Below are 14,106 nucleotides of genomic sequence, written 5' to 3'. Positions count from 1 at the left end.
CCCACCAGTGTGTCCCACCCCATGGTTTGGGAACCCCTGGCACAGACAATACAGAGTGAACTGTCTCCATATCAGGCTAATTCATATGTGTGCATCTTTCACTGTTAATATTTCCCAACTTTATTTTTGGGAAAAGTTGAAAAGCGGTATATAAATACTGTTAATAATAATAATAATTTATCTGAGACATTGGAGGGAGCATTGAGTGGAGGTGGGTTGAACTCTTGCTAAGAAAGGGTGACCAAGATGAATTAGGATAGCATATACAGTACTCTGTGTACTAAGAAGATAAATTCTGCATCCCAGCAAACCCAGTTCTACGTCAAGAACACCTGAACTCTGCAACCTGCATACATTATACCAGGGGCGTCCCGACTTTTTGGCAGGAGGTCCACATCATCTCTCTGATACTATGTCAGGGGCAAAAGAATTAATTTACATTTCAAATGTGAATATATTTACACAAATTTACATAAATTATATTAGAGCTGGAACTTATATGAATGAATGAAGTCTTCCAATAGCTCAGGGCCTATAAAAGACCTTGCACAAAGCAAGGCTGGCCTTTCCTTTGCTGCTGCATCACAGATGCGAAACAGCAAGCAGTGGAGGGAGTTCTCATCCCACAGCTCATGCGAGAGGTCGAATAGTCGCCCTCATGCTGAGAGCAGTTGTGTTGGGCCAGTGCGGGCTCCAACAAATCTCCTGAGGGCCAGAGGCTCCTTGGAGACTGGGGGTTCCCTGAGGGCCGCATTGAGAGGCCTCGAGGGCTGCAAGTGGCCCCAAGGTTTGGGAATTCCTGCATTATACAAATTGAACAAATATGTGCAGTTTATTCAATTTTCCCAAATGTATTCCATGTTGCCCATTTTACATAAAATTCTGCTTTGCTAGTCATGGAGTGGAACTATATAGACAAATAAAGGCCTATTCTGTATTGCAATCCATTATGCATTTACCTGGGAGTAAGTCCCATTGAACATCTGAGTAGACACGCATAGGATTGTGCTGTTATTCAGCCACCTCTCCGATGCCCGAGATATAATCCCTACATTTGTCATAAGAACATAAGAACATAAGAACATAAGAACAGCCCCACTGGATCAGGCCATAGGCCCATCTAGTCCAGCTTCCTGTATCTCACAGCGGCCCACCAAATGCCCCAGGGAGCACACCAGATAACAAGAGACCTCGTCCTGGTGCTCTCCCCTACATCTGGCATTCTGACTTAACCCATTCCTAAAATCAGGAGGTTGCGCATACACATCATGGCTTGTACCCCATAATGGATTTTTCCTCCAGAAACTCGTCCAATCCCCTTTTAAAGGCGTCTAGGCTAGACGCCAGCACCACATCCTGTGGCAAGGAGTTCCACAGACCGACCACGCGCTGAGTAAAGAAATATTTTCTTTTGTCTTTGTACCATAAGGATTAGAAACTTTTTTCTTAAATCCCAGATGCTCTTGAAGCTGAATTTAGTAACAAGTATAATATCCTACCCTGTTGCAAAATTATGCTATAAACACAGTCCTCATAAGAACATAAGAAGAGCCCCACTGGATCAGGCCAAAGTCCCATCTGATCCAGCCCTGTATCCTACAGTGGTCCACCAGATGTCTCAGGGAGCACACAAGACCACCAGTACTATCCTGCAGCCACTCCCTTGCACCTGGCATTCTGAGGTGGCTAACTTCTATAAACAGGAGGTGATACATACCCATCACAGCTTGTTACCTGTAATGAACTTTTCTTCTAGAAATCTGTCCAATCCCCCTTTAAAGGCATCGAAGCCAGATGCCATCACCACATCCTGTGGCAAGGAGTTCCTCAGATTGATTACATGCCGGGTAAATAAATTTTTTTTTGGCTGTTCTAACTCTCCCAACACTCAATCTTAGTGGATTTCCCTTGGTTGAATGAAGTGTGATATGCAAGGCCTCGCTATCCTGACCTTTGGGTCACCTTGTTTCCATCACTATTGGCTCTGTCCTATTTAAAAGGACCAGTCTGTTGGGCATTGTCTCTGATGTTTCCTTCTTGCACATGGCTGGGTTGCATGACATACAGCTTCCCCTTCTAATGCAACCCCTTCCAGCTCTGCAGAACTATTCTTTGTTCTAAGACAGGAAAGCTGTCTCACGCTTCACTTAAAACCATAATTTATCTCTGCTGCATTTGTTCTCTTCTATCTTTTTAAACGGTTGTCTTTTGGGCCATTGCCATGACCTCTACTTTCTCAGCCTCAATACTGTAAACTATTGCCAGTCAATTTAAAATGGGGTAGAACTTTAGCGTTTCTAACAAATTATACAAGGACCCTGTGGCCAGATTTCTCAAGACAAGTTACAGCCCAATCCTATGCATGTCTACTCAGAAGTAAGTCTCATTAGAGTCAATGGCACCTACTCCCAGGAAAGTGTGGATAGGCTTGGGCTCTCAGTCTGTTTCAGGGAGATGGCTGGAGACCAAAATCTCTTGGCTTCTTGGCACGAGAAAAATACTAGTGTTTGCTATGGATTCAGATGTGCTGAATAAGTATCGCTTCCAAAGTTGGCAGGTAATTTAAAGGATTGTGAAGATGCACCCCTTGAAACATTAAAGATAAACTTTGAAATGTGAGTTTTTCCAGTCTGCAATATCAGAATGTCTCCCTACCCTATGTCAGAAGCAGCGGAGATATGGTAAACAGCTGTTTGGCCCATAGAGGTAAGGTCTACTACTCACACAACATGTTTTTACATAGCAAGGTCAAGAAGAGTTAGACCCCTTTGTGATTTTGACACGTTGAACTGGTCTTATAAACTCTCAAGCACTCATCCAGCTGGTGATATGACCTAGTGGGGAAAAAAAAAATATTGCGAAGGGTGTTATACCAGGCAGAGACAAGGTACACAAACTACACAAAGCACATTTGCGGACAGATCCAGAGGCAGAGCCCCTTGGGGAGTTTGTAGGTAGCCACACTGGGAAAGGCCTCTAATGCCAGCCAGGAGGGACAGTGCCGGGGGCTCAATGGAACAAAGGCCTGTCTCAGAATGAGGCAAAATATGTCATTGATCATGACAATTACTGTAAATACCATACAATTGAGCTTGCGTGTCTCCAGCAGAGGGAGCTGATGATCTTGGATTCTGCAGGTTGACAACATGATGTACCTTATATTTGAAGATTATGCCTCAGTTCTAGATGAACTTCTCACTCTCATCTGTGCTTTCATCTATAGCATTTCAGAATTCAGGTCACATGAACACTAGTTCTCACCCAGGTCCTCATCATGACTGATTATTAAGCTTTCCAGGTTCCTCTGTGCTACACTGCAAAAGAACCCAGCTCTTGCAGCTGTTGTTGCATCTGTTTGCAATTGAATGCTTCCAACCAAAATAGCTCTAGTAATCTAGTAGTTCATTGAATCTGTAACTTAACTATGCGGGCAGCTAATGACTGGGCAAAATCTATGGGTTGAGAATAGGCTTAACCAGCTCAGTTGTTAGAGTACAGCTAGTTGCCAGAAGAGTGCTTCTCATAGATTGAAACTTTAATCAGCCTTGGTTTATCAGTGACTGTGGGGCTTCACGCACATACAGTATGTGAACTAAGCAGGATTCAGTAAAAGCAACACAGACAGTAAAAAAAGTCACACAGGTTAAGCTGAAAGATAAAACTGGTGATGCTGCTTTTTCTCCTTAGACCTGCTGAGAAAATTACGCTGTTCTGTAATGCTGCTGTCCTTCCATAAGTGGCCTTTTCTGATGACTGCCTGACATGACTCAGTCAGAATGCATTCCAGCTACAGATAATCATCCGTTCACACTATCCCTTTAGGGTCCCTTAATCCTCTGATGCTTTGTCAAACTTCACATGGCAGATTCATTCACCTTCTTTGCAGTGGTCTTTTTCTACCACGTTTTCCAGACTCACAAAGAGAGTCTGGTCCAACAAGAAGCTGACGAAACATACCAAGATCCAGGTCTACAGAGCTTTCGTCCTGAGTGCACTTCTGTACTGCAGCAAGTCGTGGACTCTTCGCTCACAACAGGAGAGGAAACTGAACGCTTTCCACATGCGCTGCCTCTGACGCATCCTTGGCATCAATTCCAAACAACACAGTCCTGGAATGAGCTGGAATCCCTAGCATGTATGCACTGCTGAAACAGAGACGCCTGCGTTGGCTCGGTCATGTCGTGAGAATGGATGATGGCCGGATCCCAAAGGATCTCCTCTATGGAGAACTCGTGCAAGGAAAGCGCCCTACAGGTAGACCACAGCTGCGATACAAGGACATCTGCAAGAGGGATCTGAAGGCCTTAGGAGTGGACCTCAACAAGTGGGAAACCCTGGCCTCTGAGCGGCCCGCTTGGAGGCAGGCTGTGCAGCATGGCCTTTCCCAGTTTGGAGAGACACTTGGCCAACAATCTGAAGCTAAGAGGCAAAGAAGGAAGGCCCACAGCCAGGGAGACAGACCAGGGACAGACTGCACTTGCTCCCAGTGTGGAAGGGATTGTCACTCCTGAATCGGCCTTTTCAGCCACACTAGACACTGTTCCAGAACCACCATTCAGAGCACGATACCAGAGTCTTTCAAGACTGAAGGTTGCCAACAGTTTTCTGCTTTTCTCTCAGTTTGATGTGGCTTGGTCCTCAATGGCAGTGGGCATTAATGAGCAGCTGGCTGTGCCCAGCGCCTAGAACAGTGATTTTTCAACTAATGTGCCATAGCACATTAGAGTGCCGTGAAAGATCCACTGGTGTACTGCTGGAGTTTGGAGCACAGCTGTGGGAAATGGCTGAAAATCTCTTCCTGGTTCAGGGCCCTTGAGAGGAGGGTGCAAGGGGGAAATGGTACCCGGGACCAGGATCAAAAAAGGAGACCCAGAACCAAAGGAGGGAGGCCAAAAACTTCCTGGGATCCTACATTTTCCAATCTCACCACGGCCATGAGAGGGGAGGTGCAAGGGGTACATTGTACCTGAGCCTGGTGTCCAAAAGGGGGGCCAGGAGCCAAAGGAGGGGAGCCTAAAATTTCCTGGGCTCTCAGAAAATATTTGCATACATCCTGTGAAAACTAGCATTCACATTTTGTGTAAACTTATATGGTTTTCTATATCATAATTCATAGAAATTATGATCCGATGATCGTATGAAATTATGATCTAGCGGAAAAGGGAAGGGGCCCAAAAGAAATGCCATACCCCCCGATAAAATTAATCTCAGAGGTCCTGAGGGCAACTGTCTGTAGTAACGAATTTTCTGTCCCTCTTTCTCCGCTGGCAGAGCTGGACAGACAATTCATTTCTACAGACAGTTTTCCTTCAAACAGAGCCACAGAACCCAGAAGTGAGATAACAGGTGAAGATCATAGAGAAGACCATAGACGTCAGTGTGCCCTGAGAAGAAAAACGTTGAACATCACTGACCTAGAATGTGAGTCCTTGATGTTACTCTGAGACTGTGCACTTTTCCCCACTGCCTGCTCAGCACTGTATTTGTCAATCTCTTGTTGGCATCCTTCAGTCTCGGAAGACTATAGTATCGCACTCTGAATGGTGGTTCTGGAACAGAGTGTCCTCTCCAGTGCGCGAAGCCTGGGTAAAGTAGGTATGGAGGACAGACTGTTTCCCATGCAGCAAATCCCCCCTCTCCACGTCGCTGAAATGGTCCAATGGAAAGGCAGAGGCCAATACGGTTGGTTCCAGCGGCTTCGCAGGAGTTGCCAGAATGTGACTGTGTCCAGCCATGAACTGCCTCAGGGATTCCAGCTCCGGATTTTGCCTCAAGGTTGACTCCTGAAGCCTTTTCCATAAGTGGATGTAGCCGCAAGGCAGCGGAGGTTTGGGATCAGAGTTTTCCTTCTCTCAGATGAGCTGCCTTCCCAGGCTAACGAGTCCCATCTACAAATAACCTATTTGTCAATAGGTTATTACAAAAGCACTATAAGTCAGTTGATTGTACCCAACATGCCAGTTACAGAAAGCCCATTTACCAGCATGAGCTATTATGTGCTAATAGGACCGAGCTGTTCTTTAGTACATATCTAGAGGTTTTGTGTCACTGTTTCTGAACTGCTTTTAATTCTCTGATATTTCATAGCAAATCCTCATGTAAGCCGTATAAGGAAATCCGGGAGCTTCAGACACGTAGACATTAATGTTACACATATGTTCAATGTATATTATTCAGTAGTTTTGTTGGGTGGTTGTCTGTTTTTGTGTGCCAATTGAGTTGAGAAATTGGAAAAAGTAATGCTGATTTTCTGAAAGGCCATTAATTGCAACCATTAAAAGGGATCTAACTAACAGAACACCAATTTCTTCCTGCTTCCTGTGGATAAGAGGATTAATCTCATTAGAAAAGGGAACAATAATTCTCATATGTGCTTTAGCTCACAGTAGTTCGAATAGGGTTGGAGTCTAATGTGTAACATTAAAATCATTCCTTTTGGGCCTTGTCCAGTTAATTCACAACTATTAACTATAGCTGGGACTTAACAAACTTCTGGCCATTAGATTTACTACTTTTCTGGGGATGCTGCTCAAATGTGGGTGTCGCACTGACGATACAAGATACAGACTTGTTGCCTGTACACCACAATCCAAAAATAAAAGAATCCAGTATGAACCCTCCTTTACCACAGGCTAAGCATCTGTGAATTTGAGCATCCGTGGATGCTGAACCCACACTTCAGAGGGCCTTCTGGATGCAACTGGAAGCCGTTTCCAGCTCATGTTGGCGACTTCCCCTGCACATGCCCGATCTTGTCTGATCTCAGAAGCTAAGCAGGGTCAGACCTGGTTAGTACTTGGATGGGAGACCGCCTGGGAATACCGGGTGCTGTACGCTTATACCCTGGGGTATACCCGGGTGCTGTACGCTTATCCCCTGGGGGCTGGGGATAAGAATAGGCCATCAGTTTGGCTGTACTTGTCGTAAGAGGCGACTAAACAGCCACCGGGTAGATGGGACTCGTTAGCCTGGAAAGGCAGCTCATCTGAGAGAAGGAAAACGCTGATCCCAAACCTCCACTGCCTTGTGGCTACATCCAGTTATGGAAAAGGCTTCAGGAGTCAACCTTGAGGCAAAATCCGGAGCCAGAGTCCCTGAGGCAGTTCATGGCTGAACACAGTCACGTTCTGGCAACTCCTGCGACGCCGCTGGAACCAACCGTATTAGCCTCTGCCTTTCCATTGGACCATTTCAGCGATGTGGAGAGGGGGAATTTGCTGCATGGGTAACAGCCTATCCTCCATACCTACTTTACCCAGGCTTTGCGCACTGGAGAGGACACTCTGTTCCAGAACCACCATTCAGAGCGTGACACCATAGTCTTCTGAGACTGAAGTATGCCAGCTAACGCTTATACCATAGTCTTTCGAGACTGAAGGTTGCCAACCATTTTCCAGTCACATTTGGGAGGTGCTTTGGATTCGGATGCAATCGGAAGTCGCCAACGTGGACTAGACGTGGCTTCCAGTCATGTCCAGGAGGAGGCTGGGAGGCCAGCATGATGTCCTGGTGCGGCCTCCAGGTAAGTTTATGTAGCACCATGACCCTGGCTCCTCATGGACTTCAGAATCCATGAATTTTGGTATCCTCTGGGAGCTTGTGGAACTGATCCCCTGTGGATACCGAGAGCCCTTATAAAGCAGACAGATATACTTTATTAATGGTTTCAATACCTTCCCTACAGGTTAAAAAGTAGTAACATGACAGAAGTTCATAACATTATTAAAGATATGCAGAAATGAGAGAAAAATTGCCCCTCAAACTTGGGATTGCCCAATATATCTTCATGTTCAAAGGATGTGGACAGGATATTCCATCATTTCTAGTTGCTGTGGAGCCTTCAGTTGGCCTTCAGGCACCGCTCAAGGCTTCTCAGGTATACCTGGCCCAAAGTGTGCTGTTAGAAGCAGAATGCTGGATGAGGCATGCCTTTGCTCGGATACTGTGGGGTACTTGCTGTGTTCTGATGATATCTTCTTATTGCATTTAATGGTGGCTGTTTACGCCTAGGGAGTGGGCCAGATGGAGATGGCCATATGCTGGGAGGCAGAGTGTTCCACAGGAACACAGCAGAGAGTGCAAAGAGCGAGGGAAGAACGGCAGGCTTTTGTGATTTAATGGGGCGCCAGCAGAACGGAGTGAACTCGAAGGGATCCAGTGCAGGGAACAAGGAGAGAGATGGTGAGAGAAGGTATGCGCTTGAAAGGCCAGTCATGTAATTGTGTCATCACATTTATTCTTCTGTACTCTGTGTAACAGAAGTAGTATACAGAGGTACCCCCATATCCGGGGGGGGGGGTTCCATTCCACCTCAGAATACATTGCGTTCCACATCACAATGCGTTCTGGGAAGACACTGAGTGACGTGAGGAGCCTCATGTGCTCGGGAAGAGGCTTCAGGCAGGTCAGAAGGTTGTGCGCAGTCCTCAAAATGCAGCGGTTTCACTGTGCACTAGTAGAAAAATCTATTTCTGGTATTTTAATTCACTTTCCCTACCTTTTTAACAGGCATCCCCTGTATCTGCGGAACCTGGGTAACTGAAACCACGGATACAGAATCCGTGGATACTGAGGATGCCTGAATTTCATGTGCCTTCACCTTTTACTGAATTAAGCTGTTGGTTCGTTTTGTGGAACTCCCTCCTAGGAAAGGTCTGTATTGCTCCCCTAGTCTGGCTTTTCAAAGGCTACTGAAGATCCCCCTTTTTGGCTGTGTAGGCTGGATGTTTGTCAGAAAGGGAGAAAACTGGGAACCTGAGTCACTGCTAATCTGGAATGAATTAGTGGTCCAGAAAGAGGCAGCCTTCACTGCATGAAAGGGTGCCACAGTAGGAGATAAAAGGCAGGGTTCTAAAGGTTGCCATGATATCCTGCAGAGAGGCAACAGGAACCCCCTGGGAGATGTGGGAGTCAAACTCTCTCAAATTAAAAGAAGCACTGAAAAAGCTTTTAACATTGACAAAAGGCGTGCGACCACATTGGGCTCATTTTATGTGACAAGCTTGCATATCAAGCATTCACATGAGATTATCAAGAACATTTTTATTCTAATTGCATTCCTAATAATAGAGTCATACTACAATCTAGCTGGCACAATGCCATTCTCAGTGCTTGCAAAGCTGCGGAAATCTGTGCACTGAGCTGAACTTTCATGGAGTTTTCTTGCAGCAAGATGTGACATTTGGGGGATCCCAATGTTTTCTAGGAAAGAACCGTCCCTAGCCAAAAAGGGGCTGGGATTCATCCCCTTCTCTTGCCAAGAGAGATTCCAATGGTGGCGCCTCTCCTAAAACGGCTGCTACAGCCCCTCTCTTGACAGGAGATGGATGGATTGTGCTACCCATGTGATTGTAGGTCATCTCTCAGCCACGATAAAAGTGCAGTCCTGCGCATGTTTCTTCAAAGCAGTGGCATCCCAGAGCTGAAACCCAGGGCTGGGTGACGCAGTGATGCGGAAATGTCAGCCCTTGCACCATTATGTCGCCCCTGCACCTTTGTGCTACACCCTCCCACTTTTGGAATGGCTCCATTTTGAAGTCAAACAGAGGTGAGAGAGGGCAGGTGGACCCAACCTGGGTATAGTGCTCTATACGTACATTGATACACATTTCTGTGTGAATGACTGTTTGCAAGTTCATTTTTACAGCTCTACAATCTGCTTACACTAGACACAGATTTTACCAGCATTGAATGGAAATTGTGAATTACTGTCCTAGGTACAAATGGATAATCCTTTGAGGTACAGAGATGCAGCTGGGTACAGTTTGTGACCAGCCCTTTTCTCTCCTTACAAATTCATTTCCTTGTCATATTCCCCCCCCCCCACCAAGAGTTGCTGCCCGAAATTCTTCCTGAAATTCATTTCCCCTTCAATTAATTTTTCTTGCCAAATTCATTTTCTCCAGCTTCTTCCTTCCAACATTAATTTTTCTTCCGCTCCTCTCCCAAAAGAGAAAAATCCCAATTTTCTCACTACAATCATGCCCTTTCTCCTTTCTTTTTTTAATTCATATGTAGATGAGACCGATTCCTTTTAAGAAAATAAAACAAATGCAGTATACCAAGGAAATGTGCCATGAAATATTTGCTTGTTTAAAACATTTATACTCTGCATTAAAAGGACTATCAAGGCAGCTAACGACACTGAATAATACTGACTAACAGCATTGAAACAATGTCATAAAAAACAATATTAGCAATATATACAATTAATAATATCTATCCATATGCTATATCCATCACCACAGTAATATCTGGGAGCTATCATCTGCCCTGAGAACTAGTGCAGTTATCAAGATCAGTTGTTAAATGAATTAAGTTCACTTGTTCAGATCTCCCCTTGGCCATGTTTGTAGTGGATAGTCTTAAGCCATCTGTGGTTCTTTCATCCTTACCTACCTCACAGGGTTGTTGTGAGGACAACAGGAGCTATGTACAGCACCCTGAGCTCCTTGGAGGAAGGGTGGCATACAAATGTGAAAAATCAATAATAAAATAAATTACTGCAACAGTATATCAGAAATTCTTTCAGCATTTGGGAAAGATACTCTTAAATGCAACTTACCTGCCTTTCTGATCGCAGAGCTTATTTTCTCTCCTGCAGATATATTTCTGTCCAGCAGGTGGCAGTGTATGTAAGCCCACGAGTATATTTGGTAACCATGTAAATTGATCCTCAAAGAGCTTAGCCACTTTGATACACTCTGCAGACTTGCTGCTCCCCTGATGTCTAATTCAGAGAAAGCACAAAGCCAGGGCAGATAATGCACTGAACGTAAGATCGTAAGCAAAGTCCCACTGAATCAATAGCCCATCTTCTTCAGCATCCTGTTTCTCAGTGGCCCCCATGAGCCAGCTCCAAAAAGCTCACAAGGAGAGACATACATCTCTCCTGAAACTCAGTTCAGAGGTATACTGCTGCAGAACCTGGAGACACTGCAGAGTCATCATGCCATCGATAGATCTGTCCTTTATTTAGGCTGTGTTTGTTTTTCAGCTCGAAAATAGCCAGAAGTCGTTAGCATGCCTCTAGTGAAGTTGTTAGCAGGCCTCTAGCATGCTTCTAGTGTGATTCACAAGAACATAACATAAGATTCATTAAAAAACAGCAGAAAAATGGTGTCAACGTACTTCATGATGTCTTTGTGACATTTAATCATTGCCTTATGATGATTAAAGTTACCTTAAAGTTATTAACTTCTGTATAATGCTTTTAAAATCTCAAGAAAGGATGGTTCCTTTGGTCCAAGTTCAAAAACCCCTCCTCCACAGCTTCCCCTATTTGCTGTACAAGATGGCTGCACCTAGTTGTTACCTCGAAACAAGAGTGATATGACATTATTCGTGGAGGTGGCCATGTTTTCTATCCCCAAGCTTGGAGGTGGTGAATGCCTCCATTTTGCTCTCACAGCCCAGAATGGCTCCAAAGGGGAGGAGGAAGGGCCCCGTGCTGAGGCACCCTGAAAAACTTAGTGCTTTGCACCCTCTCTAGCTATGCCACTGGATTCTGAATAAAGCTGGCGAAAGCCTCTAAGCTATGAACAGAATAAAAGTTATGAGTAGGTGGCACCTGTAAATACAAGAGATTCACTTTCCTTCATCCCACACACGTAAACCTGCATGGGATCCTCCTTATGTCCAGATAACAAAAGAAAGCCTGCCTAAGCTGACATCTGTGACTATTTCCAGATCTGTAGAAGTAGTGCAAGCCCACCAGTGAGGACACTGGTCAGGCAATACACAGAAGCAATGAATGAATGTGTATTCACAAGATAGCATGCGCAATGCCATTTTGCAGGTGGGTATTACTGGAACGAGTACATTTATTTTATTAATTTATACCCTTTTTGCCCAACAGGCACACAAGGCGGCTTACAACACCTTAAAAATACAACATTAAAAAACAATTTACAATAATTAAAAAAATCTAAAAACAAACAAACCCCGTGGATTTTCATATAAAAAGCAAGAACGCCAGCCACCCTGTCAACAATTAAAAGCTTTTTGAAATAAAAAGGTCTTCAGTCCACGCCGAAACGTTAGCAACGAGGGAGCAGTTCTCAGTTCTAAGGGGAGGGTATTCCACAGTTCGGGGGCCACCACCAAGAAGGCCCTCTTCCTGGCCGCCACCCCTCTCACATCTCTTAGTGGCGGTACAGTCAAAAGGGCCCTCCCAGATGATCCAAGAGCACGGGCAGGATTGTAGGGAAGGAGGCAGTCCCTCAAATACCCCGAGCCCGAACTTATCACCTGTTTTGTGACACTAGGAGCTGGCTGGCGGTTGGGTAAGGGGATATAGTTCCACTTATCATGAGTAAAGCCTCAGCCAACCCTCTGGTACTTCTTGGATTCGCACCAGCTGGCACAAACCTGGAAAGCCTGTGAAGGGTTGCCCATCCTGGGAGTGGTGGTTAGAATATGGCAGAGGAGGCCTCAATTGACCCTAACCCAGGTCTGATCCTCCCCCACACAAAGCCCCCCTTCCCTGTCTCCAAACTGCCCTCCTACCACCCTCCCCACACTACCCAGTGCAAACGTATCTGTGCCAGCTGGTGCAGGGTTAGAATTGGTGTTGGCCTTCATGCCAACCCCCTGAGTAGCCACAAACATGCCTTCTGTTTGCAGCTGAGCCAATTTAACTCCAGGTTAGAATTGTGCTGCAATTTAGCAAGGCAATCATTACATCCCATCACTGGTACAACAAATCAAAGGGAAGGCCCATGGCTAGATTTAAGAATGACTGAGACTGATTGATACGGCCTCCACTGCTCTAGAAGCAAGTCAACACATTTCTACAGGAAGCTCTGGAAAGCTTCTGGTTCTTAAAATTCTGTGATCTATTGAACTTTAAAGTTGAATATCAGCTACAAAGGGAGGAAGGTGTGTCTGATCAGGAGCAGGGTTTAATCCTCTCCTCTGAATTGTTTTTCCCATGAAAATAGTCTTACCCATTTCCTCTTTTTTCCTGCAGAGCAAACGATACAGCTGAAGGAGAATACTGATGGCAGATAGCACAATGACACTGCAGTTCTGGGGGTATGTCAGTTCTGAGTCCTCAAATCTCAGATAATCTCTCATGCTTTGAGCTGCCTTTAAGATTGCAGTTTGATCCATTATTATATAGGAAAGTGTCCTCTTCTGTGAATTTCCCATGTATCTCTTGCTTTGGGGTGGGGGGGGGGAAACCCTTAATCTTATTTCTATGCAGATTTTTTAAAGCAATATTTATTTAGCTTGGCTTCTTGTTAAGTGTGGTCTTTCAGCTCTTCCCTGGGTTGTTCCTGACTTTAAAAAGAGAGATGCCCCTTTGGACTAGATTTGGATTGATTAATTCTATATATAAGCATGAGAAAGTTTTTCATCAAGGAAAAATGCTCTTGCTGGCCCAATTCCAAATCAGAGATAGATGTGACTAGAGGAAGAGCCTGCCAGTACTAGAGTGCTACAGCAACCAATGCCATTTCTATAGTGGTGGTCAGTGGCGTAGCTAGAGGGGTGCAAAGCACTAAGTTTCGCAGGGAGCCCCACAGCATCTGCAAGACATTTCAGAGAGACTCCAATCATTAACTGTAGTCCGAGTTGAAACTTTACCAAAAGGGCAAAGGGCTGGGAAGCAGGAGAATCCTTTGTCTTCCAGAGAAGGGTAAATAAGTAAATCAACGAATGACTCCTTCGGCTTCAGGAGCAAACACAAACAGTGAGTAAAACAGTGATGGAAAATTTCAGGAAGAGTTACATGAATACAAGGGGCTGCAAGAGGGAGTGCTGAGTCTGTCAGGCTGGTAAGTGTCAGGATCGACTGATTTTAGGTATCCTTCTTGGAAGACCTCAGCAGAACCCCAGGGACCTGGGATATGGAGATGATATTAGTTTACCAAGAAAAAAACAAAAGATAACCTATAATCCCTCTTAAAATAGTTAATGACATATTTACTAGTAATAAGCAACTGTGTAAAATCAACATGTTAAGAATGTGCTGCATGGACCTTTTGAATGTATAAAAAGCTGTTGAAAGAAATGGGAGGCATGCAAGCTTTTTAGGCACCCGCCAACGTGCATCCTTGTATTGCAATATAAGATTTTTTAAAACCCAGTGCAGGGATTTTT

This window comes from Tiliqua scincoides, chromosome 7 (genome assembly GCF_035046505.1).
Source record: "Tiliqua scincoides isolate rTilSci1 chromosome 7, rTilSci1.hap2, whole genome shotgun sequence".
Taxonomy (NCBI): domain Eukaryota; kingdom Metazoa; phylum Chordata; class Lepidosauria; order Squamata; family Scincidae; genus Tiliqua; species Tiliqua scincoides.
Note: the sequence above shows the minus strand (reverse complement) of the source record.